Genomic DNA, 26,022 nt, shown 5'->3' with positions numbered 1-26,022 from the left:
TGGCCAATTTAAGTTTTTCATATAAAAAATTTGATTTTTCGAGGATTTTCATCAAAATTTTGATTTTTTGGGGGTGGTCACGAATTAAAGTCCTTTTCGCTCTAGGACACATATTTAAGGAGATATGGGCAATTTAAGTTTTTCATACGAAAAATTTGATTTTTCGAGGATTTTCATCAAAATTTTGATTTTTTGGGGGTGGTCACGAATTAAAGTCCTTTTCGCACTAGGACGCATATTTAAGGAGATATGGCCAATTTAAGTTTTTCATATGAAAAATGTGATTTTTCGAGGATTTTCATCAAAATTTTAATTTTTGGGGGTGGTCACGAATTAACCTTCTTTTCGCTCTAGGACGCATAGTTAAGGAGATATGGCCAATTTAAGTTTTTCATATGAAAAATTTGATTTTTCGAGGATTTTCATCAAAATTTTGATTTTTGGGGGGTGGTCACGAATTAACCTTCTTTTCGCTCTAGGACGCATATTTAAGGAGATATGGCCAATTTAAGTTTTTCATGTGAAAAATTTGATTTTTTGAGGATTTTCATCAAAATTTTGATTTTTGGGGGGTGGTCACGAATTAACCTTCTTTTCGCTCTAGGACGCATATTTAAGGAGATATGGCCAATTTAAGTTTTTCATATAAAAAAATTGATTTTTCGAGGATTTTCATCAAAATTTTGATTTTTTGGGGGTGGTCACGAATTAAAGTCCTTTTCGCTCTAGGACGCATATTTAAGGAGATATGGGCAATTTAAGATTTTCATACGAAAAATTTGATTTTTCGAGGATTTTCATCAAAATTTTGATTTTTGGGGGGTGGTCACGATTAACCTTCTTTTCGCTCTAGGACGCATATTTAAGGAGATATGGCCAATTTAAGTTTTTCATATGAAAAATTTGATTTTTCGAGGATTTTCATCAAAATTTTGATTTTTGGGGGGTGGTCACGAATTAACCTTCTTTTCGCTCTAGGACGCATAGTTAAGGAGATATGGCCAATTTAAGTTTTTCATATGAAAAATGTGATTTTTCGAGGATTTTCACCAAAATTTTGATTTTTGGGGGGTGGGCACGAATTAAAGTCCTTTTCGCTCTAGGACGCATATTTAAGGAGATATGGCCAATTTAAGTTTTTCATATGAAAAATTTGATTTCTCGAGGATTTTCATCAAAATTGTGATTTTTGGGGGGTGGTCACGAATTAACCTTCTTTTCGCTTTAGGACGCATATTTAAGGAGATATGGCCAATTTAAGTTTTTCATATGAAAAATTTGATTTTTCGAGGATTTTCATCAAAATTTTGATTTTTGGGGGGTGGTCACGAATTAACCTTCTTTTCGCTCTAGGACGCATATTTAAGGAGATATGGCCAATTTAAGTTTTTCATATGAAAAAATTGATTTTTCGAGGATTTTCACCAAAATTTTGATTTTTGGGGTGTGGTCAAGAAGTAACCTTCTTTTCGCTCTAGGACGCATATTTAAGGAGATATGGCCAATTTAAGTTTTTCATATGAAAAATTTGATTTTTCGAGGATTTTCATCAAAATTTTGAATTTTGGGGGGTGGTCACGAATTAACCTTCTTTTCGCTCTAGGACGCATATTTAAGGAGATATGGCCAATTTAAGTTTTTCATATGAAAAATTTGATTTTTCGAGAATTTCATCAAAATTTTGATTTTTGGGGGGTGGCCACGAATTAACCTTCTTTTCGCTCTAGGACGCATATTTAAGGAGATATGGCCAATTTAAGTTTTTCATATGAAAAATTTGATTTTTCGAGGATTTTCATCAAAATTTTGATTTTTGGGGGGTGATCACGAATTAAAGTCCTTTTCGCTCTAGGACGCATATTTAAGGAGATATGGCCAATTTAAGTTTTTCATATAAAAATTTGATTTTTCGAGGATTTTCATCAAAATTTTGATTTTTTGGGGGTGGTCACGAATTAAAGTCCTTTTCGCTCTAGGACGCATATTTAAGGAGATATGGCCAATTTAAGTTTTTCATACGAAAAATTTGATTTCTCGAGGATTTTCATCAAAATATTGATTTTTGGGGGGTGGTCACGAATTAACCTTCTTTTCGCTCTAGGACGCATAGTTAAAGAGATATGGCCAATTTAAGTTTTTCATATGAAAAATGTGATTTTTCGAGGATTTTCACCAAAATTTTGATTTTTGGGGGGTGGTCACGAATTAACCTTCTTTTCGCTCTAGGACGCATATTTAAGGAGATATGGCCAATTTAAGTTTTTCATATGAAAAATTTGATTTTTCGAGGATTTTCATCAAAATTTTGATTTTTTGGGGATGGTCACGAATTAACCTTCTTTTCGCTCTAGGACGCATATTTAAGGAGATATGGCCAATTTAAGTTTTTCATATAAAAAAATTGATTTTTCGAGGATTTTCATCAAAATTTTGATTTTTGGGGGGTGGTCACGAATTAACCTTCTTTTCGCTCTAGGACGCATATTTAAGGAGATATGGCCAATTTAAGTTTTTCATATGAAAAATTTGATTTTTTTGAGGATTTTCATCAAAATTTTTATTTTTGGGGGTGGTCACGAATTAACCTTCTTTTCGCTCTAGGACGCATATTTAAGGAGATATGGCCAATTTAAGTTTTTCATATGAAAAATTTGATTTTTCGAGGATTTTCATCAAAATTTTGAATTTTGGGGGGTGGTCACGAATTAACCTTCTTTTCGCTCTAGGACGCATATTTAAGGAGATAAGGCCAATTTAAGTTGTTCATATGAAAAATTTGATTTTTCGAGGATTTTCATCAAAATTTTGATTTTTTGGGGGTGGTCACGAATTAACCTTCTTTTCGCTCTAGGACGCATATTTAAGGAGATATGGCCAATTTAAGTTTTTCATATGAAAAATTTGATTTTTCGAGGATTTTCATCAAAATTTTAAATTTTGGGGGGTGGTCACGAATTAACCTTCTTTTCGCTCTAGGACGCATATTTAAGGAGATATGGCCAATTTAAGTTTTTCATATGAAAAATTTGATTTTTCGAGGATTTTCATCAAAATTTTGAATTTTGGGGGGTGGTCACGAATTAACCTTCTTTTCGCTCTAGGACGCATATTTAAGGAGATATGGCCAATTTAAGTTTTTCATATGAAAAATTTGATTTTTCGAGGATTTTCATCAAAATTTTGATTTTTGGGGGGTGGTCACGAATTAACCTTCTTTTCGCTCTAGGACGCATATTTAAGGAGATATGGCCAATTTAAGTTTTTCATATGAAAAATTTGATTTTTCGAGGATTTTCATCAAAATTTTAAATTTTGGGGGGTGGTCACGAATTAACCTTCTTTTCGCTCTAGGACGCATATTTAAGGAGATATGGCCAATTTAAGTTTTTCATATGAAAAATTAGATTTTTTGAGGATTTTCATCAAAATTTTGATTTTTGGGGGGTGGTCACGAATTAAAGTCCTTTTCGCTTTAGGACGCATATTTAAGGAGATATGGCCAATTTAAGTTTTTCATATGAAAAATTTGATTTTTTTGAGGATTTTCATCAAAATTTTGATTTTTGGGGGTGGTCACGAATTAACCTTCTTTTCGCTCTAGGACGCATATTTAAGGAGATATGGCCAATTTAAGTTTTTCATATGAAAAATTTGATTTTTCGAGGATTTTCATCAAAATTTTGAATTTTGGGGGGTGGTCACGAATTAACCTTCTTTTCGCTCTAGGACGCATATTTAAGGAGATATGGCCAATTTAAGTTTTTCATATGAAAAATTTGATTTTTCGAGGATTTTCATCAAAATTTTGATTTTTGGGGGGTGGTCACGAATTAACCTTCTTTTCGCTCTAGGACGCATATTTAAGGAGATATGGCCAATTTAAGTTTTTCATATGAAAAATTTGATTTTTTGAGAATTTTCATAAAAATTTTGATTTTTTGGGGATGGTCACGTATTAAAGTCCTTTTCGCTCTAGGATGCATATTTAAGGAGATATGGCCAATTTAAGTTTTTCATACGAAAAATTTGATTTTTCGAGGATTTTCATCAAAATTTTGAATTTTGGGGGGTGGTCACGAATTAAGCTTCTTTTCGCTCTAGGACGCATATTTAAGGAGATATGGCCAATTTAAGTTTTTCATATGAAAAATTTGATTTTTCGAGGATTTTCATCAAAATTTTGATTTTTGGGGGGTGGTCACGAATTAACCTTCTATTCGCTCTAGGACGCATATTTAAGGAGATATGGCCAATTTAAGTTTTTCATATGAAAAATTTGATTTTTCGAGGATTTTCATCAAAATTTTGATTTTTGGGGGGTGGTCACGAATTAACCTTCTTTTCGCTCTAGGACGCATATTTAAGGAGATATGGCCAATTTAAGTTTTTCATATGAAAAAATTGATTTTTCGAGGATTTTCACCAAAATTTTGGTTTTTGGGGTGTGGTCACGAATTAACCTTCTTTTCGCTCTAGGACGCATATTTAAGGAGATATGGCCAATTTAAGTTTTTCATATGAAAAATTTGATTTTTCGAGGATTTTCATCAAAATTTTGATTTTTGGGGGGTGGTCACGAATTAAAGTCCTTTTCGCTCTAGGACGCATATTTCAGGAGATATGGCCAATTTAAGTTTTTCATATGAAAAATTTGATTTCTCGAGGATTTTCATCAAAATTTTGATTTGTGGGGGGTGGTCACGAATTAACCTTCTTTTCGCTCTAGGACGCATATTTAAGGAGATATGGCCAATTTAAGTTTTTCATATGAAAAATTTGATTTTTCGAGGATTTTCATTAAAATTTTGATTTTTGGGGGGTGGTCACGAATTAACCTTCTTTTCGCTCTAGGACGCATAGTTAAGGAGATATGGCCAATTTAAGTTTTTCATATGAAAAATTTGATTTTTCGAGGATTTTCATCAAAATTTTGATTTTTGGGGGGTGGTCACGAATTAACCTTCTTTTCGCTCTAGGACGCATATTTAAGGAGATATGGCCAATTTAAGTTTTTCATATGAAAAATTTGATTTTTTGAGAATTTTCATAAAAATTTTGATTTTTTGGGGATGGTCACGAATTAAAGTCCTTTTCGCTCTAGGACGCATATTTAAGGAGATATGGCCAATTTAAGTTTTTCATATGAAAAATTTGATTTTTCGAGGATTTTCATCAAAATTTTGAATTTTGGGGGGTGGTCACGAATTAACCTTCTTTTCGCTCTAGGACGCATATTTAAGGAGATATGGCCAATTTAAGTTTTTCATATGAAAAATTTGATTTTTCGAGGATTTTCATCAAAATTTTGAATTTTGGGGGGTGGTCACGAATTAACCTTCTTTTCGCTCTAGGACGCATATTTAAGGAGATATGGCCAATTTAAGTTTTTCATATGAAAAATTTGATTTTTCGAGGATTTTCATCAAAATTTTGATTTTTGGGGGGTGGTCACGAATTAACCTTCTTTTCGCTCTAGGACGCATATTTAAGGAGATATGGCCAATTTAAGTTTTTCATATGAAAAAATTGATTTTTCGAGGATTTTCACCAAAATTTTGGTTTTTGGGGTGTGGTCACGAATTAACCTTCTTTTCGCTCTAGGACGCATATTTAAGGAGATATGGCCAATTTAAGTTTTTCATATGAAAAATTTGATTTTTCGAGGATTTTCATCAAAATTTTGATTTTTGGGGGGTGGTCACGAATTAACCTTCTTTTCGCTCTAGGACGCATATTTAAGGAGATATGGCCAATTTAAGTTTTTCATATGAAAAATTTGATTTTTTGAGAATTTTCATAAAAATTTTGATTTTTTGGGGATGGTCACGTATTAAAGTCCTTTTCGCTCTAGGATGCATATTTAAGGAGATATGGCCAATTTAAGTTTTTCATATGAAAAATTTGATTTTTCGAGGATTTTCATCAAAATTTTGAATTTTGGGGGGTGGTCACGAATTAAGCTTCTTTTCGCTCTAGGACGCATATTTAAGGAGATATGGCCAATTTAAGTTTTTCATATGAAAAATTTGATTTTTCGAGGATTTTCATCAAAATTTTGATTTTTGGGGGGTGGTCACGAATTAACCTTCTTTTCGCTCTAGGACGCATATTTAAGGAGATATGGCCAATTTAAGTTTTTCATATGAAAAATTTGATTTTTCGAGGATTTTCATCAAAATTTTGATTTTTGGGGGGTGGTCACGAATTAAAGTCCTTTTCGCTCTAGGACGCATATTTAAGGAGATATGGCCAATTTAAGTTTTTCATATAAAAAATTTGATTTTTCGAGGATTTTCATCAAAATTTTGATTTTTGGGGGGTGGTCACGAATTAACCTTCTTTTCGCTCTAGGACGCATATTTAAGGAGATATGGCCAATTTAAGTTTTTCATATGAAAAAATTGATTTTTCGAGGATTTTCACCAAAATTTTGGTTTTTGGGGTGTGGTCACGAATTAACCTTCTTTTCGCTCTAGGACGCATATTTAAGGAGATATGGCCAGTTTAAGTTTTTCATATGAAAAATTTGATTTTTCGAGGATTTTCATCAAAATTTTGATTTTTGGGGGGTGGTCACGAATTAAAGTCCTTTTCGCTCTAGGACGCATATTTCAGGAGATATGGCCAATTTAAGTTTTTCATATGAAAAATTTGATTTCTCGAGGATTTTCATCAAAATTTTGATTTGTGGGGGGTGGTCACGAATTAACCTTCTTTTCGCTCTAGGACGCATATTTAAGGAGATATGGCCAATTTAAGTTTTTCATATGAAAAATTTGATTTTTCGAGGATTTTCATTAAAATTTTGATTTTTGGGGGGTGGTCACGAATTAACCTTCTTTTCGCTCTAGGACGCATAGTTAAGGAGATATGGCCAATTTAAGTTTTCATATGAAAAATTTGATTTTTCGAGGATTTTCATCAAAATTTTGATTTTTGGGGGGTGGTCACGAATTAACCTTCTTTTCGCTCTAGGACGCATAGTTAAGGAGATATGGCCAATTTAAGTTTTTCATATGAAAAATTTGATTTTTTGAGAATTTTCATAAAAATTTTGATTTTTTGGGGATGGTCACGAATTAAAGTCCTTTTCGCTCTAGGACGCATATTTAAGGAGATATGGCCAATTTAAGTTTTTCATATGAAAAATTTGATTTTTCGAGGATTATCATCAAAATTTTGAATTTTGGGGGGTGGTCACGAATTAACCTTCTTTTCGCTCTAGGACGCATATTTAAGGAGATATGGCCAATTTAAGTTTTTCATATGAAAAATTTGATTTTTCGAGGATTTTCATCAAAATTTTGAATGTTGGGGGGTGGTCACGAATTAACCTTCTTTTCGCTCTAGGACGCATATTTAAGGAGATATGGCCAATTTAAGTTTTTCATATGAAAAATTTGATTTTTCGAGGATTTTCATCAAAATTTTGATTTTTGGGGGGTGGTCACGAATTAACCTTCTTTTCGCTCTAGGACGCATATTTAAGGAGATATGGCCAATTTAAGTTTTTCATATGAAAAATTTGATTGTTCGAGGATTTTCATCAAAATTTTGATTTTTGGGGGGTGGTCACGAATTAAAGTCCTTTTCGCTCTAGGACGCATATTTAAGGAGATATGGCCAATTTAAGTTTTTCATATGAAAAATTTGATTTTTTGAGAATTTTCATAAAAATTTTGATTTTTTGGGGATGGTCACGTATTAAAGTCCTTTTCGCTCTAGGACGCATATTTAAGGAGATATGGCCAATTTAAGTTTTTCATATGAAAAATTTGATTTTTCGAGGATTTTCATCAAAATTTTGAATTTTGGGGGGTGGTCACGAATTAACCTTCTTTTCGCTCTAGGACGCATATTTAAGGAGATATGGCCAATTTAAGTTTTTCATATGAAAAATTTGATTTTTCGAGGATTTTCATCAAAATTTTGATTTTTGGGGGGTGGTCACGAATTAACCTTCTTTTCGCTCTAGGACGCATATTTAAGGAGATATGGCCAAGTTAAGTTTTTCATATGAAAAATTTGATTTTTCGAGGATTTTCATCAAAATTTTGATTTTTGGGGGGTGGTCACGAATTAAAGTCCTTTTCGCTCTAGGACGCATATTTAAGGAGATATGGCCAATTTAAGTTTTTCATATAAAAAATTTGATTTTTCGAGGATTTTCATCAAAATTTTGATTTTTTGGGGGTGGTCACGAATTAAAGTCCTTTTCGCTCTAGGACGCATATTTAAGGAGATATGGCCAATTTAAGTTTTTCATACGAAAAATTTGATTTTTCGAGGATTTTCATCAAAATTTTGATTTTTTGGGGGTGGTCACGAATTAAAGTCCTTTTCGCACTAGGACGAATATTTAAGGAGATATGGCCAATTTAAGTTTTTCATATAAAAAATGTGATTTTTCGAGGATTTTCATCAAAATTTTAATTTTTGGGTGGTGGTCACGAATTAACCTTCTTTTCGCTCTAGGACGCATATTTAAGGAGATATGGCCAATTTAAGTTTTTCATGTGAAAAATTTGATTTTTTGAGGATTTTCATCAAAATTTTGATTTTTGGGGGGTGGTCACGAATTAACCTTCTTTTCGCTCTAGGACGCATATTTAAGGAGATATGGCCAATTTAAGTTTTTCATATGAAAAATTTGATTTTTCGAGGATTTTCATCAAAATTTTGATTTTTGGGGGATGGTCACGAATTAACCTTCTTTTCGCTCTAGGACGCATATTTAAGGAGATATGGCCAATTTAAGTTTTTCATATGAAAAAATTGATTTTTCGAGGATTTTCACCAAAATTTTGATTTTTGGGGTGTGGTCACGAATTAACCTTCTTTTCGCTCTAGGACGCATATTTAAGGAGATATGGCCAATTTAAGTTTTTCATATGAAAAATTTGATTTTTCTAGGATTTTCATCAAAATTTTGATTTTTGGGGGGTGGTCACGAATTAAAGTCCTTTTCGCTCTAGGACGCATATTTCAGGAGATATGGCCAATTTAAGTTTTTCATATGAAAAATTTGATTTCTCGAGGATTTTCATCAAAATTTTGATTTGTGGGGGGTGGTCACGAATTAACCTTCTTTTCGCTCTAGGACGCATATTTAAGGAGATATGGCCAATTTAAGTTTTTCATATGAAAAATTTGATTTTTCGAGGATTTTCATTAAAATTTTGATTTTTGGGGGGTGGTCACGAATTAACCTTCTTTTCGCTCTAGGACGCATAGTTAAGGAGATATGGCCAATTTAAGTTTTTCATATGAAAAATTTGATTTTTCGAGGATTTTCATCAAAATTTTGATTTTTGGGGGGTGGTCACGAATTAACCTTCTTTTCGCTCTAGGACGCATAGTTAAGGAGATATGGCCAATTTAAGTTTTTCATATGAAAAATTTGATTTTTTGAGAATTTTCATAAAAATTTTGATTTTTTGGGGATGGTCACGAATTAAAGTCCTTTTCGCTCTAGGACGCATATTTAAGGAGATATGGCCAATTTAAGTTTTTCATATGAAAAATTTGATTTTTCGAGGATTTTCATCAAAATTTTGATTTTTGGGGGGTGGTCACGAATTAAAGTCCTTTTCGCTCTAGGACGCATATTTAAGGAGATATGGCCAATTTAAGTTTTTCATATAAAAAATTTGATTTTTCGAGGATTTTCATCAAAATTTTGATTTTTTGGGGGTGGTCACGAATTAAAGTCCTTTTCGCTCTAGGACGCATATTTAAGGAGATATGGGCAATTTAAGTTTTTCATACGAAAAATTTGATTTTTCGAGGATTTTCATCAAAATTTTGATTTTTGGGGGGTGGTCACGAATTAACCTTCTTTTCGCTCTAGGACGCATATTTAAGGAGATATGGCCAATTTAAGTTTTTCATATGAAAAATTTGATTTTTCGAGGATTTTCATCAAAATTTTGATTTTTGGGGGGTGGTCACGAATTAACCTTCTTTTCGCTCTAGGACGCATAGTTAAGGAGATATGGCCAATTTAAGTTTTTCATATGAAAAATGTGATTTTTCGAGGATTTTCACCAAAATTTTGATTTTTGGGGGGTGGGCACGAATTAAAGTCCTTTTCGCTCTAGGACGCATATTTAAGGAGATATGGCCAATTTAAGTTTTTCATATGAAAAATTTGATTTCTCGAGGATTTTCATCAAAATTGTGATTTTTGGGGGGTGGTCACGAATTAACCTTCTTTTCGCTCTAGGACGCATATTTAAGGAGATATGGCCAATTTAAGTTTTTCATATGAAAAATTTGATTTTTCGAGGATTTTCATCAAAATTTTGAATTTTGGGGGGTGGTCACGAATTAACCTTCTTTTCGCTCTAGGACGCATATTTAAGGAGATATGGCCAATTTAAGTTTTTCATATGAAAAATTTGATTTTTCGAGGATTTTCATCAAAATTTTGATTTTTGGGGGGTGGTCACGAATTAACCTTCTTTTCGCTCTAGGACGCATATTTAAGGAGATATGGCCAATTTAAGTTTTTCATATGAAAAATTTGATTTCTCGAGGATTTTCATCAAAATTTTGATTTTTGGGGGGTGGTCACGAATTAAAGTCCTTTTCGCTCTAGGACGCATATTTAAGGAGATATGGCCAATTTAAGTTTTTCATATAAAAAATTTGATTTTTCGAGGATTTTCATCAAAATTTTGATTTTTTGGGGGTGGTCACGAATTAAAGTCCTTTTCGCTCTAGGACGCATATTTAAGGAGATATGGGCAATTTAAGTTTTTCATACGAAAAATTTGATTTTTCGAGGATTTTCATCAAAATTTTGATTTTTGGGGGGTGGTCACGAATTAACCTTCTTTTCGCTCTAGGACGCATATTTAAGGAGATATGGCCAATTTAAGTTTTTCATATGAAAAATTTGATTTTTCGAGGATTTTCATCAAAATTTTGATTTTTGGGGGGTGGTCACGAATTAAAGTCCTTTTCGCTCTAGGACGCATATTTCAGGAGATATGGCCAATTTAAGTTTTTCATATGAAAAATTTGATTTATCGAGGATTTTCATCAAAATTTTGATTTGTGGGGGGTGGTCACGAATTAACCTTCTTTTCGCTCTAGGACGCATATTTAAGGAGATATGGCCAATTTAAGTTTTTCATATGAAAAATTTGATTTTTCGAGGATTTTCATTAAAATTTTGATTTTTGGGGGGTGGTCACGAATTAACCTTCTTTTCGCTCTAGGACGCATAGTTAAGGAGATATGGCCAATTTAAGTTTTTCATGTGAAAAATTTGATTTTTCGAGGATTTTCATCAAAATTTTGAATTTTGGGGGGTGGTCACGAATTAACCTTCTTTTCGCTCTAGGACGCATATTTAAGGAGATATGGCCAATTTAAGTTTTTCATATGAAAAATTTGATTTTTCGAGGATTTTCATCAAAATTTTGAATTTTGGGGGGTGGTCACGAATTAACCTTCTTTTCGCTCTAGGACGCATATTTAAGGAGATATGGCCAATTTAAGTTTTTCATATGAAAAATTTGATTTTTCGAGGATTTTCATCAAAATTTTGATTTTTGGGGGGTGGTCACGAATTAACCTTCTTTTCGCTCTAGGACGCATATTTAAGGAGATATGGCCAATTTAAGTTTTTCATATGAAAAATTTGATTTTTCGAGGATTTTCATCAAAATTTTGATTTTTGGGGGGTGGTCACGAATTAAAGTCCTTTTCGCTCTAGGACGCATATTTAAGGAGATATGGCCAATTTAAGTTTTTCATATAAAAAATTTGATTTTTCGAGGATTTTCATCAAAATTTTGATTTTTTGGGGGTGGTCACGAATTAAAGTCCTTTTCGCTCTAGGACGCATATTTAAGGAGATATGGGCAATTTAAGTTTTTCATACGAAAAATTTGATTTTTCGAGGATTTTCATCAAAATTTTGATTTTTGGGGGGTGGTCACGAATTAACCTTCTTTTCGCTCTAGGACGCATATTTAAGGAGATATGGCCAATTTAAGTTTTTCATATGAAAAATTTGATTTTTCGAGGATTTTCATCAAAATTTTGATTTTTGGGGGGTGGTCACGAATTAACCTTCTTTTCGCTCTAGGACGCATAGTTAAGGAGATATGGCCAATTTAAGTTTTTCATATGAAAAATGTGATTTTTCGAGGATTTTCACCAAAATTTTGATTTTTGGGGGGTGGGCACGAATTAAAGTCCTTTTCGCTCTAGGACGCATATTTAAGGAGATATGGCCAATTTAAGTTTTTCATATGAAAAATTTGATTTCTCGAGGATTTTCATCAAAATTGTGATTTTTGGGGGGTGGTCACGAATTAACCTTCTTTTCGCTCTAGGACGCATATTTAAGGAGATATGGCCAATTTAAGTTTTTCATATGAAAAATTTGATTTTTCGAGGATTTTCATCAAAATTTTGAATTTTGGGGGGTGGTCACGAATTAACCTTCTTTTCGCTCTAGGACGCATATTTAAGGAGATATGGCCAATTTAAGTTTTTCATATGAAAAATTTGATTTTTCGAGGATTTTCATCAAAATTTTGATTTTTGGGGGGTGGTCACGAATTAACCTTCTTTTCGCTCTAGGACGCATATTTAAGGAGATATGGCCAATTTAAGTTTTTCATATGAAAAATTTGATTTTTCGAGGATTTTCATCAAAATTTTGATTTTTGGGGGGTGGTCACGAATTAAAGTCCTTTTCGCTCTAGGACGCATATTTAAGGAGATATGGCCAATTTAAGTTTTTCATATAAAAAATTTGATTTTTCGAGGATTTTCATCAAAATTTTGATTTTTTGGGGGTGGTCACGAATTAAAGTCCTTTTCGCTCTAGGACGCATATTTAAGGAGATATGGGCAATTTAAGTTTTTCATACGAAAAATTTGATTTTTGGAGGATTTTCATCAAAATTTTGATTTTTGGGGGGTGGTCACGAATTAACCTTCTTTTCGCTCTAGGACGCATATTTAAGGAGATATGGCCAATTTAAGTTTTTCATATGAAAAATTTGATTTTTCGAGGATTTTCATCAAAATTTTGATTTTTGGGGGGTGGTCACGAATTAACCTTCTTTTCGCTCTAGGACGCATAGTTAAGGAGATATGGCCAATTTAAGTTTTTCATATGAAAAATGTGATTTTTCGAGGATTTTCACCAAAATTTTGATTTTTGGGGGGTGGGCACGAATTAACCTTCTTTTCGCTCTAGGACGCATATTTAAGGAGATATGGCCAATTTAAGTTTTTCATACGAAAAATTTGATTTTTCGAGGATTTTCATCAAAATTTTGAATTTTGGGGGGTGGTCACGAATTAACCTTCTTTTCGCTCTAGGACGCATATTTAAGGAGATATGGCCAATTTAAGTTTTTCATATGAAAAATTTGATTTTTCGAGGATTTTCATCAAAATTTTGATTTTTGGGGGGTGGTCACGAATTAACCTTCTTTTCGCTCTAGGACGCATATTTAAGGAGATATGGCCAATTTAAGTTTTTCATATGAAAAATTTGATTTTTCGAGGATTTTCATCAAAATTTTGATTTTTGGGGGGTGATCACGTATTAAAGTCCTTTTCGCTCTAGGACGCATATTTAAGGAGATATGGCCAATTTAAGTTTTTCATATAAAAATTTGATTTTTCGAGGATTTTCATCAAAATTTTGATTTTTTGGGGGTGGTCACGAATTAAAGTCCTTTTCGCTCTAGGACGCATATTTAAGGAGATATGGCCAATTTAAGTTTTTCATATAAAAATTTGATTTTTCGAGGATTTTCATCAAAATTTTGATTTTTTGGGGGTGGTCACGAATTAAAGTCCTTTTCGCTCTAGGACGCATATTTAAGGAGATATGGCCAATTTAAGTTTTTCACACGAAAAATTTGATTTCTCGAGGATTTTCATCAAAATATTGATTTTTGGGGGGTGGTCACGAATTAACCTTCTTTTCGCTCTAGGACGCATAGTTAAAGAGATATGGCCAATTTAAGTTTTTCATATGAAAAATGTGATTTTTCGAGGATTTTCACCAAAATTTTGATTTTTGGGGGGTGGTCACGAATTAACCTTCTTTTCGCTCTAGGACGCATATTTAAGGAGATATGGCCAATTTAAGTTTTTCATATGAAAAATTTGATTTTTCGAGGATTTTCATCAAAATTTTGACTTTTTGGGGATGGTCACGAATTAAAGTCCTTTTCGCTCTAGGACGCATATTTAAGGAGATATGGCCAATTTAAGTTTTTCATACGAAAAATTTGATTTCTCGAGGATTTTCATCAAAATATTGATTTTTGGGGGGTGGTCACGAATTAACCTTCTTTTCGCTCTAGGACGCATATTTAAGGAGATATGGCCAATTTAAGTTTTTCATATGAAAAATTTGATTTTTTGAGAATTTTCATAAAAATTTTGATTTTTTGGGGATGGTCACGAATTAAAGTCCTTTTCGCTCTAGGACGCATATTTAAGGAGATATGGCCAATTTAAGTTTTTCATATAAAAAATTTGATTTTTCGAGGATTTTCATCAAAATTTTGATTTTTTGGGGGTGGTCACGAATTAAAGTCCTTTTCGCTCTAGGACGCATATTTAAGGAGATATGGGCAATTTAAGTTTTTCATACGAAAAATTTGATTTTTCGAGGATTTTCATCAAAATTTTGATTTTTTGGGGGTGGTCACGAATTAAAGTCCTTTTCGCACTAGGACGCATATTTAAGGAGATATGGCCAATTTAAGTTTTTCATATGAAAAATGTGATTTTTCGAGGATTTTCATCAAAATTTTGATTTTTGGGGGGTGGTCACGAATTAACCTTCTTTTCGCTCTAGGACGCATAGTTAAGGAGATATGGCCAATTTAAGTTTTTCATATGAAAAATTTTATTTCTCGAGGATTTTCATCAAAATTTTGATTTTTGGGGGGTGGTCACGAATTAACCTTCTTTTCGCTCTAGGACGCATATTTAAGGAGATATGGCCAATTTAAGTTTTTCATGTGAAAAATTTGATTTTTTGAGGATTTTCATCAAAAATTTGATTTTTGGGGGGTGGTCACGAATTAACCTTCTTTTCGCTCTTGGACGCATATTTTAGGAGATATCGCCAATTTAAGTTTTTAATATAAAAAATTTGATTTTTCGAGGATTTTCATCAAAATTTTGATTTTTTGGGGGTGGTCACGAATTAAAGTCCTTTTCGCTCTAGGACGCATATTTAAGGAGATATGGGCAATTTAAGTTTTTCATACGAAAAATTTGATTTTTCGAGGATTTTCATCAAAATTTTGATTTTTGGGGGGTGGTCACGATTAACCTTCTTTTCGCTCTAGGACGCATATTTAAGGAGATATGGCCAATTTAAGTTTTTCATACGAAAAATTTGATTTCTCGAGGATTTTCATCAAAATTTTGATTTTTGGGGGGTGGTCACGAATTAAAGTCCTTTTCGCTCAAGGACGCATATTTAAGGAGATATGGCCAATTTAAGTTTTTCATATAAAAATTTGATTTTTCGAGGATATTCATCAAAATTTTGATTTTTTGGGGGTGGTCACGAATTAAAGTCCTTTTCGCTCTAGGACGCATATTTAAGGAGATATGGCCAATTTAAGTTTTTCATATGAAAAATTTTATTTCTCGAGGATTTTCATCAAAATTGTGATTTTTGGGGGGTGGTCACGAATTAAAGTCCTTTTCGCTCTAGGACGCATATTTAAGGAGATATGGCCAATTTACGTTTTTCATACGAAAAATTTGATTTCTCGAGGATTTTCATCAAAATATTGATTTTTGCGGGGTGGTCACGAATTAACCTTCTTTTCGCTCTAGGACGCATATTTAAGGAGATATGGCCAATTTAAGTTTTTCATATGAAAAATTTGATTTTTTGAGAATTTTCATAAAAATTTTGATTTTTTGGGGATGGTCACGAATTAAAGTCCTTTTCGCTCTAGGACGCACATTTAAGGAGATATGGCCAATTTAAGTTTTTCATATGAAAAATTTGATTTTTCGAGGATTTTCATCAAAATTTTGATTTTTTGGGGGTGGTCACGAATTAAAGTCCTTTTCGCTCTAGGACGCATATTTAAGGTGATATGGGCAATTTAAGTTTTTCATACGAAAAATTTGATTTTTCGAGGATTTTCATCAAAATTTTGATTTTTTGGGGGTGGTCACGAATTAAAGTCCTTTTCGCACTAGGACGCATATTTAAGGAGATATGGCCAATTTAAGTTTTTCATATGAAAAATGTGATTTTTCGAGGATTTTCATCAAAATTTTGATTTTTGGGGGGTGGTCACGAATTAACCTTCTTTTCGCTCTAGGACGCATAGTTAAGGAGATATGGCCAATTTAAGTTTTTCATATGAAAAATTTTATTTCTCGAGGATTTTCATCAAAATTTTGATTTTTGGGGGGTGGTCACGAATTAACCTTCTTTTCGCTCTAGGACGCATATTTAAGGAGATATGGCCAATTTAAGTTTTTCATGTGAAAAATTTGATTTTTTGAGGATTTTCATCAAAAATTTGATTTTTGGGGGGTGGTCACGAATTAACCTTCTTTTCGCTCTTGGACGCATATTTTAGGAGATATCGCCAATTTAAGTTTTTAATATAAAAAATTTGATTTTTCGAGGATTTTCATCAAAATTTTGATTTTTTGGGGGTGGTCACGAATTAAAGTCCTTTTCGCTCTAGGACGCATATTTAAGGAGATATGAGCAATTTAAGTTTTTCATATGAAAAATTTGATTTTTCGAGGATTTTCATCAAAATTTTGAATTTTGGGGGGTGGTCACGATTAACCTTCTTTTCGCTCTAGGACGCATATTTAAGGAGATATGGCCAATTTAAGTTTTTCATACGAAAAATTTGATTTCTCGAGGATTTTCATCAAAATTTTGATTTTTGGGGGGTGGTCACGAATTAAAGTCCTTTTCGCTCAAGGACGCATATTTAAGGAGATATGGCCAATTTAAGTTTTTCATATAAAAATTTGATTTTTCGAGGATATTCATCAAAATTTTGATTTTTTGGGGGTGGTCACGAATTAAAGTCCTTTTCGCTCTAGGACGCATATTTAAGGAGATATGGCCAATTTAAGTTTTTCATATGAAAAATTTGATTTTTCGAGGATTTTCATCAAAATTTTGATTTTTGGGGGGTGGTCACGAATTAACCTTCTTTTCGCTCTAGGACGCATAGTTAAAGAGATATGGCCAATTTAAGTTTTTCATATGAAAAATGTGATTTTTCGAGGATTTTCACCAAAATTTTGATTTTTGGGGGGTGGTCACGAATTAACCTTCTTTTCGCTCTAGGACGCATATTTAAGGAGATATGGCCAATTTAAGTTTTTCATATGAAAAATTTGATTTTTTGAGAATTTTCATAAAAATTTTAATTTTTGGGGATGGTCACGAATTAAAGTCCTTTTCGCTCTAGGACGCATATTTAAGGAGATATGGCCAATTTAAGTTTCTCATATAAAAAATTTGATTTTTCGAGGATTTTCATCAAAATTTTGATTTTTTGGGGGTGGTCACGAATTAAAGTCCTTTTCGCTCTAGGACGCATATTTAAGGAGATATGGCCAATTTAAGTTTTTCATATGAAAAATGTGATTTTTCGAGGATTTTCATCAAAATTTTGATTTTTGGGGGGTGGTCACGAATTTACCTTCTTTTCGCTCTAGGACGCATAGTTAAGGAGATATGGCCAATTTAAGTTTTTCATATGAAAAATTTGATTTTTCGAGGATTTTCATCAAAATTTTGAATTTTGGGGGGTGGTCACGAATTAACCTTCTTTTCGCTCTAGGACGCATATTTAAGGAGATATGGCCAATTTAAGTTTTTCATATGAAAAATTTGATTTTTCGAGGATTTTCATTAAAATTTTGATTTTTGGGGGGTGGTCACGAATTAACCTTCTTTTCGCTCTAGGACGCATAGTTAAGGAGATATGGCCAATTTAAGTTTTTCATATGAAAAATTTGATTTTTCGAGGATTTTCATCAAAATTTTGATTTTTTGGGGGTGGTCACGAATTAAAGTCCTTTTCGCTCTAGGACGCATATTTAAAGATATGGCCAATTTAAGTTTTTCATATGAAAAATTTGATTTTTCGAGGATTTTCATCAAAATTTTGAATTTTGGGGGGTGGTCACGAATTAACCTTCTTTTCGCTCTAGGACGCATATTTAAGGAGATATGGCCAATTTAAGTTTTTCATATGAAAAATTTGATTTTTCGAGGATTTTCATTAAAATTTTGATTTTTGGGGGGTGGTCACGAATTAACCTTCTTTTCGCTCTAGGACGCATAGTTAAGGAGATATGGCCAATTTAAGTTTTTCATATGAAAAATTTGATTTTTCGAGGATTTTCATCAAAATTTTGATTTTTTGGGGGTGGTCACGAATTAAAGTCCTTTTCGCTCTAGGACGCATATTTAAGGAGATATGGCCAATTTAAGTTTTTCATACGAAAAATTTGATTTCTCGAGGATTTTCATCAAAATATTGATTTTTGGGGGGTGGTCACGAATTAACCTTCTTTTCGCTCTAGGACGCATATTTAAGGAGATATGGCCAATTTAAGTTTTTCATATGAAAAATTTGATTTTTCGAGGATTTTCATTAAAATTTTGATTTTTGGGGGGTGGTCACGAATTAACCTTCTTTTCGCTCTAGGACGCATAGTTAAGGAGATATGGCCAATTTAAGTTTTTCATATGAAAAATTTTATTTCTCGAGGATTTTCATCAAAATTTTGATTTTTGGGGGGTGGTCACGAATTAACCTTCTTTTCGCTCTAGGACGCATATTTAAGGAGATATGGCCAATTTAAGTTTTTCATATGAAAAATTTGATTTTTTGAGAATTTTCATAAAAATTTTGATTTTTTAGGGATGGTCACGAATTAAAGTCCTTTTCGCTCTAGGACGCATATTTAAGGAGATATGGCCAATTTAAGTTTTTCATATGAAAAATTAATTTTTGGAGGATTTTCATCAAAATTTTGATTTTTGGGGGGTGGTCACGAATTAACCTTCTTTTCGCTCTAGGACGCATATTTAAGGAGATATAGCCAATTTAAGTTTTTCATATGAAAAATTTGATTTTTCGAGGATTTTCATCAAAATTTTGATTTTTGGGGGGTGGTCACGAATTAAAGTCCTTTTCGCTCTAGGACGCATATTTAAGGAGATATGGCCAATTTAAGTTTTTCATATAAAAAATTTGATTTTTCGAGGATTTTCATCAAAATTTTGATTTTTTGGGGGTGGTCACGAATTAAAGTCCTTTTCGCTCTAGGACGCATATTTAAGGAGATATGGGCAATTTAAGTTTTTCATACGAAAAATTTGATTTTTCGAGAATTTTCATCAAAATTTTGATTTTTTGGGGGTGGTCACGAATTAAAGTCCTTTTCACACTAGGACGCATATTTAAGGAGATATGGCCAATTTAAGTTTTTCATATGAAAAATGTGATTTTTCGAGGATGTTCATCAAAATTTTGATTTTTGGGGGGTGGTCACGAATTAACCTTCTTTTCGCTCTAGGACGCATAGTTAAGGAGATATGGCCAATTTAAGTTTTTCATGTGAAAATTTTGATTTTTTGAGGATTTTCATCAAAATTTTGATTTTTGGGGTGTGGTCACGAATTAACCTTCTTTTCGCTCTAGGACGCATATTTAAGGAGATATGGCCAATTTAAGTTTTTCATATGAAAAATTTTATTTCTCGAGGATTTTCATCAAAATTTTGATTTTTGGGGGGTGGTCACGAATTAACCTTCTTTTCGCTCTAGGACGCATATTTAAGGAGATATGGCCAATTTAAGTTTTCCATATGAAAAATTTGATTTTTTGAGAATTTTCATAAAAATTTTGATTTTTTGGGGATGGTCACGAATTAAAGTCCTTTTCGCACTAGGACGCATATTTAAGGAGATATGGCCAATTTAAGTTTTTCATATGAAAAATTTGATTTTTGGAGGATTTTCATCAAAATTTTGATTTTTGGGGGGTGGTCACGAATTAACCTTCTTTTCGCTCTAGGACGCATATTTAAGGAGATATGGCCAATTTAAGTTTTTCATATGAAAAATTTGATTTTTGGAGGATTTTCATCAAAATTTTGATTTTTGGGGGGTGGTCACGAATTAACCTTCTTTTCGCTCTAGGACGCATATTTAAGGAGATATAGCCAATTTAAGTTTTTCATATGAAAAATTTGATTTTTCGAGGATTTTCATCAAAATTTTGATTTTTGGGGGGTGGTCACGAATTAAAGTCCTTTTCGCTCTAGGACGCATATTTAAGGAGATATGGCCAATTTAAGTTTTTCATATAAAAAATTTGATTTTTCGAGGATTTTCATCAAAATTTTGATTTTTTGGGGGTGGTCACGAATTAAAGTCCTTTTCGCTCTAGGACGCATATTTAAGGAGATATGGGCAATTTAAGTTTTTCATACGAAAAATTTGATTTTTCGAGAATTTTCATCAAAATTTTGATTTTTTGGGGGTGGTCACGAATTAAAGTCCTTTTCACACTAGGACGCATATTTAAGGAGATATGGCCAATTTAAGTTTTTCATATGAAAAATGTGATTTTTCGAGGATGTTCATCAAAATTTTGATTTTTGGGGGGTGGTCACGAATTAACCTTCTTTTCGCTCTAGGACGCATAGTTAAGGAGATATGGCCAATTTAAGTTTTTCATATGAAAAATTTTATTTCTCGAGGATTTTCATCAAAATTTTGATTTTTGGGGGGTGGTCACGAATTAACCTTCTTTTCGCTCTAGGACGCATATTTAAGGAGATATGGCCAATTTAAGTTTTTCATGTGAAAAATTTGATTTTTTGAGGATTTTCATCAAAATTTTGATTTTTGGGGTGTGGTCACGAATTAACCTTCTTTTCGCTCTAGGACGCATATTTAAGGAGATATGGCCAATTTAAGTTTTTCATATAAAAAATTTGATTTTTCGAGGATTTTCATCAAAATTTTGATTTTTTGGGGGTGGTCACGTATTAAAGTCCTTTTCGCTCTAGGAGATATGGGCAATTTATGTTTTTCATACGAAAAATTTGATTTTTCGAGGATTTTCATCAAAATTTTGATTTTTGGGGGGTGGTCACGAATTAACCTTCTTTTCGCTCTAGGACGCATATTTAAGGAGATATGGCCAATTTAAGTTTTTCATATGAAAAATTTGATTTTTCGAGGATTTTCATCAAAATTTAGATTTTTGGGGGGTGGTCACGAATTAACCTTCTTTTCGCTCTAGGACGCATATTTAAGGAGATATGGCCAATTTAAGTTTTTCATATGAAAAATTTGATTTTTCAAGGATTTTCATTAAAATTTTGATTTGTGGGGGGTGGTCACGAATTAACCTTCTTTTCGCTCTAGGACGCATAGTTAAGGAGATATGGCCAATTTAAGTTTTTCATATGAAAAATTTGATTTTTCGAGGATTTTCATCAAAATTTTGATTTTATGGGGGTGGTCACGAATTAAAGTCCTTTTCGCTCTAGGACGCATATTTAAGGAGATATGGCCAATTTAAGTTTTTCATATGAAAAATTTGATTTCTCGAGGATTTTCATCAAAATATTGATTTTTGGGGGGTGGTCACGAATTAACCTTCTTTTCGCTCTAGGACGCATATTTAAGGAGATATGGCCAATTTAAGTTTTTCATATGAAAAATTTGATTTTTGGAGGATTTTCATCAAAATTTTGATTTTTGGGGGGTGGTCACGAATTAACCTTCTTTTCGCTCTAGGACGCATATTTAAGGAGATATGGCCAATTTAAGTTTTTCATATGAAAAATTTGATTTTTCGAGGATTTTCATCAAAATTTTGATTTTTGGGGGGTGGTCACGAATTAAAGTCCTTTTCGCTCTAGGACGCATAGTTAAGGAGATATGGCCAATTTAAGTTTTTCATATAAAAAATTTGATTTTTCGAGGATTTTCATCAAAATTTTGATTTTTTGGGGGTGGTCACGAATTAAAGTCCTTTTCGCTCTAGGACGCATATTTAAGGAGATATGGGCAATTTAAGTTTTTCATACGAAAAATTTGATTTTTCGAGAATTTTCATCAAAATTTTGATTTTTTGGGGGTGGTCACGAATTAAAGTCCTTTTCGCACTAGGACGCATATTTAAGGAGATATGGCCAATTTAAGTTTTTCATATGAAAAATTTGATTTTTCGAGGATGTTCATCAAAATTTTGATTTTTGGGGGGTGGTCACGAATTAACCTTCTTTTCGCTCTAGGACGCATATTTAAGCAGATATGGCCAATTTAAGTTTTTCATATGAAAAATTTGATTTTTCGAGGATTTTCATCAAAATTTTGATTTTTGGGGGATGGTCACGAATTAACCTTCTTTTCGCTCTAGGACGCATATTTAAGGAGATATGGCCAATTTAAGTTTTTCATATGAAAAATTTGATTTTTCGAGGATTTTCATCAAAATTTTGATTTTTGGGGGGTGGTCACGAATTAACCTTCTTTTCGCTCTAGGACGCATATTTAAGGAGATGTGGCCAATTTAAGTTTTACATATGAAAAAATTGATTTTTCGAGGATTTTCACCAAAATTTTGATTTTTGGGGTGTGGTCACGAATTAACCTTCTTTTCGCTCTAGGACGCATATTTAAGGAGATATGGCCAATTTAAGTTTTTCATATGAAAAATTTGATTTTTCAAGGATTTTCATTAAAATTTTGATTTGTGGGGGGTGGTCACGAATTAACCTTCTTTTCGCTCTAGGCCGCATAGTTAAGGAGATATGGCCAATTTAAGTTTTTCATATGAAAAATTTGATTTTTCGAGGATTTTCATCAAAATTTTGATTTTATGGGGGTGGTCACGAATTAACCTTCTTTTCGCTCTAGGACGCATATTTAAGGAGATTGGCCAATTTAAGTTTTTCATATTAAAAATTTGATTTTTCGAGGATTTTCATTAAAATTTTGATTTTTGGGGGGTGGTCACGAATTAACCTTCTTTTCGCTCTAGGACGCATATTTAAGGAGATGTGGCCAATTTAAGTTTTACATATGAAAAAATTGATTTTTCGAGGATTTTCACCAAAATTTTGATTTTTGGGGGGTGGTCACGAATTAACCTTCTTTTCGCTCTAGGACGCATATTTAAGCAGATATGGCCAATTTAAGTTTTTCATATGAAAAATTTGATTTTTCGAGGATTTTCATCAAAATTTTGATTTTTGGGGGATGGTCACGAATTAACCTTCTTTTCGCTCTAGGACGCATATTTAAGGAGATATGGCCAATTTAAGTTTTTCATATGAAAAATTTGATTTTTCGAGGATGTTCATCAAAATTTTGATTTTTGGGGGGTGGTCACGAATTAACCTTCTTTTCGCTCTAGGACGCATATTTAAGCAGATATGGCCAATTTAAGTTTTTCATATGAAAAATTTGATTTTTCGAGGATTTTCATCAAAATTTTGATTTTTGGGGGATGGTCACGAATTAACCTTCTTTTCGCTCTAGGACGCATATTTAAGGAGATATGGCCAATTTAAGTTTTTCATATGAAAAATTTGATTTTTCGAGGATTTTCATCAAAATTTTGATTTTTGGGGGATGGTCACGAATTAACCTTCTTTTCGCTCTAGGACGCATATTTAAGGAGATATGGCCAATTTAAGTTTTTCATATGAAAAATTTGATTTTTCGAGGATTTTCATCAAAATTTTGATTTTTGGGGGGTGGTCACGAATTAACCTTCTTTTCGCTCTAGGACGCATATTTAAGGAGATATGGCCAATTTAAGTTTTTCATATGAAAAATTTGATTTTTCGAGGATGTTCATCAAAATTTTGATTTTTGGGGGGTGGTCACGAATTAACCTTCTTTTCGCTCTAGGACGCATATTTAAGCAGATATGGCCAATTTAAGTTTTTCATATGAAAAATTTGATTTTTCGAGGATTTTCATCAAAATTTTGATTTTTGGGGGATGGTCACGAATTAACCTTCTTTTCGCTCTAGGACGCATATTTAAGGAGATATGGCCAATTTAAGTTTTTCATATGAAAAATTTGATTTTTCGAGGATTTTCATCAAAATTTTGATTTTTGGGGGGTGGTCACGAATTAACCTTCTTTTCGCTCTAGGACGCATATTTAAGGAGATGTGGCCAATTTAAGTTTTACATATGAAAAAATTGATTTTTCGAGGATTTTCACCAAAATTTTGATTTTTGGGGTGTGGTCACGAATTAACCTTCTTTTCGCTCTAGGACGCATATTTAAGGAGATATGGCCAATTTAAGTTTTTCATATGAAAAATTTGATTTTTCAAGGATTTTCATTAAAATTTTGATTTGTGGGGGGTGGTCACGAATTAACCTTCTTTTCGCTCTAGGCCGCATAGTTAAGGAGATATGGCCAATTTAAGTTTTTCATATGAAAAATTTGATTTTTCGAGGATTTTCATCAAAATTTTGATTTTATGGGGGTGGTCACGAATTAACCTTCTTTTCGCTCTAGGACGCATATTTAAGGAGATTGGCCAATTTAAGTTTTTCATATTAAAAATTTGATTTTTCGAGGATTTTCATTAAAATTTTGATTTTTGGGGGGTGGTCACGAATTAACCTTCTTTTCGCTCTAGGACGCATATTTAAGGAGATGTGGCCAATTTAAGTTTTACATATGAAAAAATTGATTTTTCGAGGATTTTCACCAAAATTTTGATTTTTGGGGTGTGGTCACGAATTAACCTTCTTTTCGCTCTAGGACGCATATTTAAGGAGATATGGCCAATTTAAGTTTTTCATATGAAAAATTTGATTTTTCAAGGATTTTCATTAAAATTTTGATTTGTGGGGGGTGGTCACGAATTAACCTTCTTTTCGCTCTAGGCCGCATAGTTAAGGAGATATGGCCAATTTAAGTTTTTCATATGAAAAATTTGATTTTTCGAGGATTTTCATCAAAATTTTGATTTTATGGGGGTGGTCACGAATTAACCTTCTTTTCGCTCTAGGACGCATATTTAAGGAGATATGGCCAATTTAAGTTTTTCATATGAAAAATTTGATTTTTCGAGGATTTTCATCAAAATTTTGAATGTTGGGGGTGGTCACGAATTAAAGTCCTTTTCGCTCTAGGACGCATATTTAAGGAGATATGGGCAATTTAAGTTTTTCATACGAAAAATTTGATTTTTCGAGGATTTTCATCAAAATTTTGATTTTTTGGGGGTGGTCAAGAATTAACCTTCTTTTCGCACTAGGACGCATATTTAAGGAGATATGGCCAATTTAAGTTTTTCATATGAAAAATGTGATTTTTCGAGGATTTTCATCAAAATTTTAATTTTTGGGGGGTGGTCACGAATTAACCTTCTTTTCGCTCTAGGACGCATAGTTAAGGAGATATGGCCAATTTAAGTTTTTCATATGAAAAATTTGATTTTTCGAGGATTTTCATCAAAATTTTGATTTTTGGGGGGTGGTCACGAATTAACCTTCTTTTCGCTCTAGGACGCATATTTAAGGAGATATGGCCAATTTAAGTTTTTCATGTGAAAAATTTGATTTTTTGAGGATTTTCATCACAATTTTGATTTTTGGGGGGTGGTCACGAATTAACCTTCTTTTCGCTCTAGGACGCATATTTAAGGAGATATGGCCAATTTAAGTTTTTCATATAAAAAATTTGATTTTTCGAGGATTTTCATCAAAATTTTGATTTTTTGGGGGTGGTCACGAATTAAAGTCCTTTTCGCTCTAGGACGCATATTTAAGGAGATATGGGCAATTTAAGTTTTTCATACGAAAAATTTGATTTTTCGAGGATTTTCATTAAAATTTTGATTTTTGGGGGGTGGTCACGAATTAACCTTCTTTTCGCTCTAGGACGCATAGTTAAGGAGATATGGCCAATTTAAGTTTTTCATATGAAAAATTTGATTTTTCGAGGATTTTCATCA

This window comes from Haematobia irritans, chromosome 2, assembly GCF_050003625.1.
Source record: "Haematobia irritans isolate KBUSLIRL chromosome 2, ASM5000362v1, whole genome shotgun sequence".
Lineage (NCBI taxonomy): Eukaryota > Metazoa > Arthropoda > Insecta > Diptera > Muscidae > Haematobia > Haematobia irritans.
The sequence above is the reverse complement of the archived record's forward strand: the minus strand, read 5'-3'. Positions refer to the sequence as shown.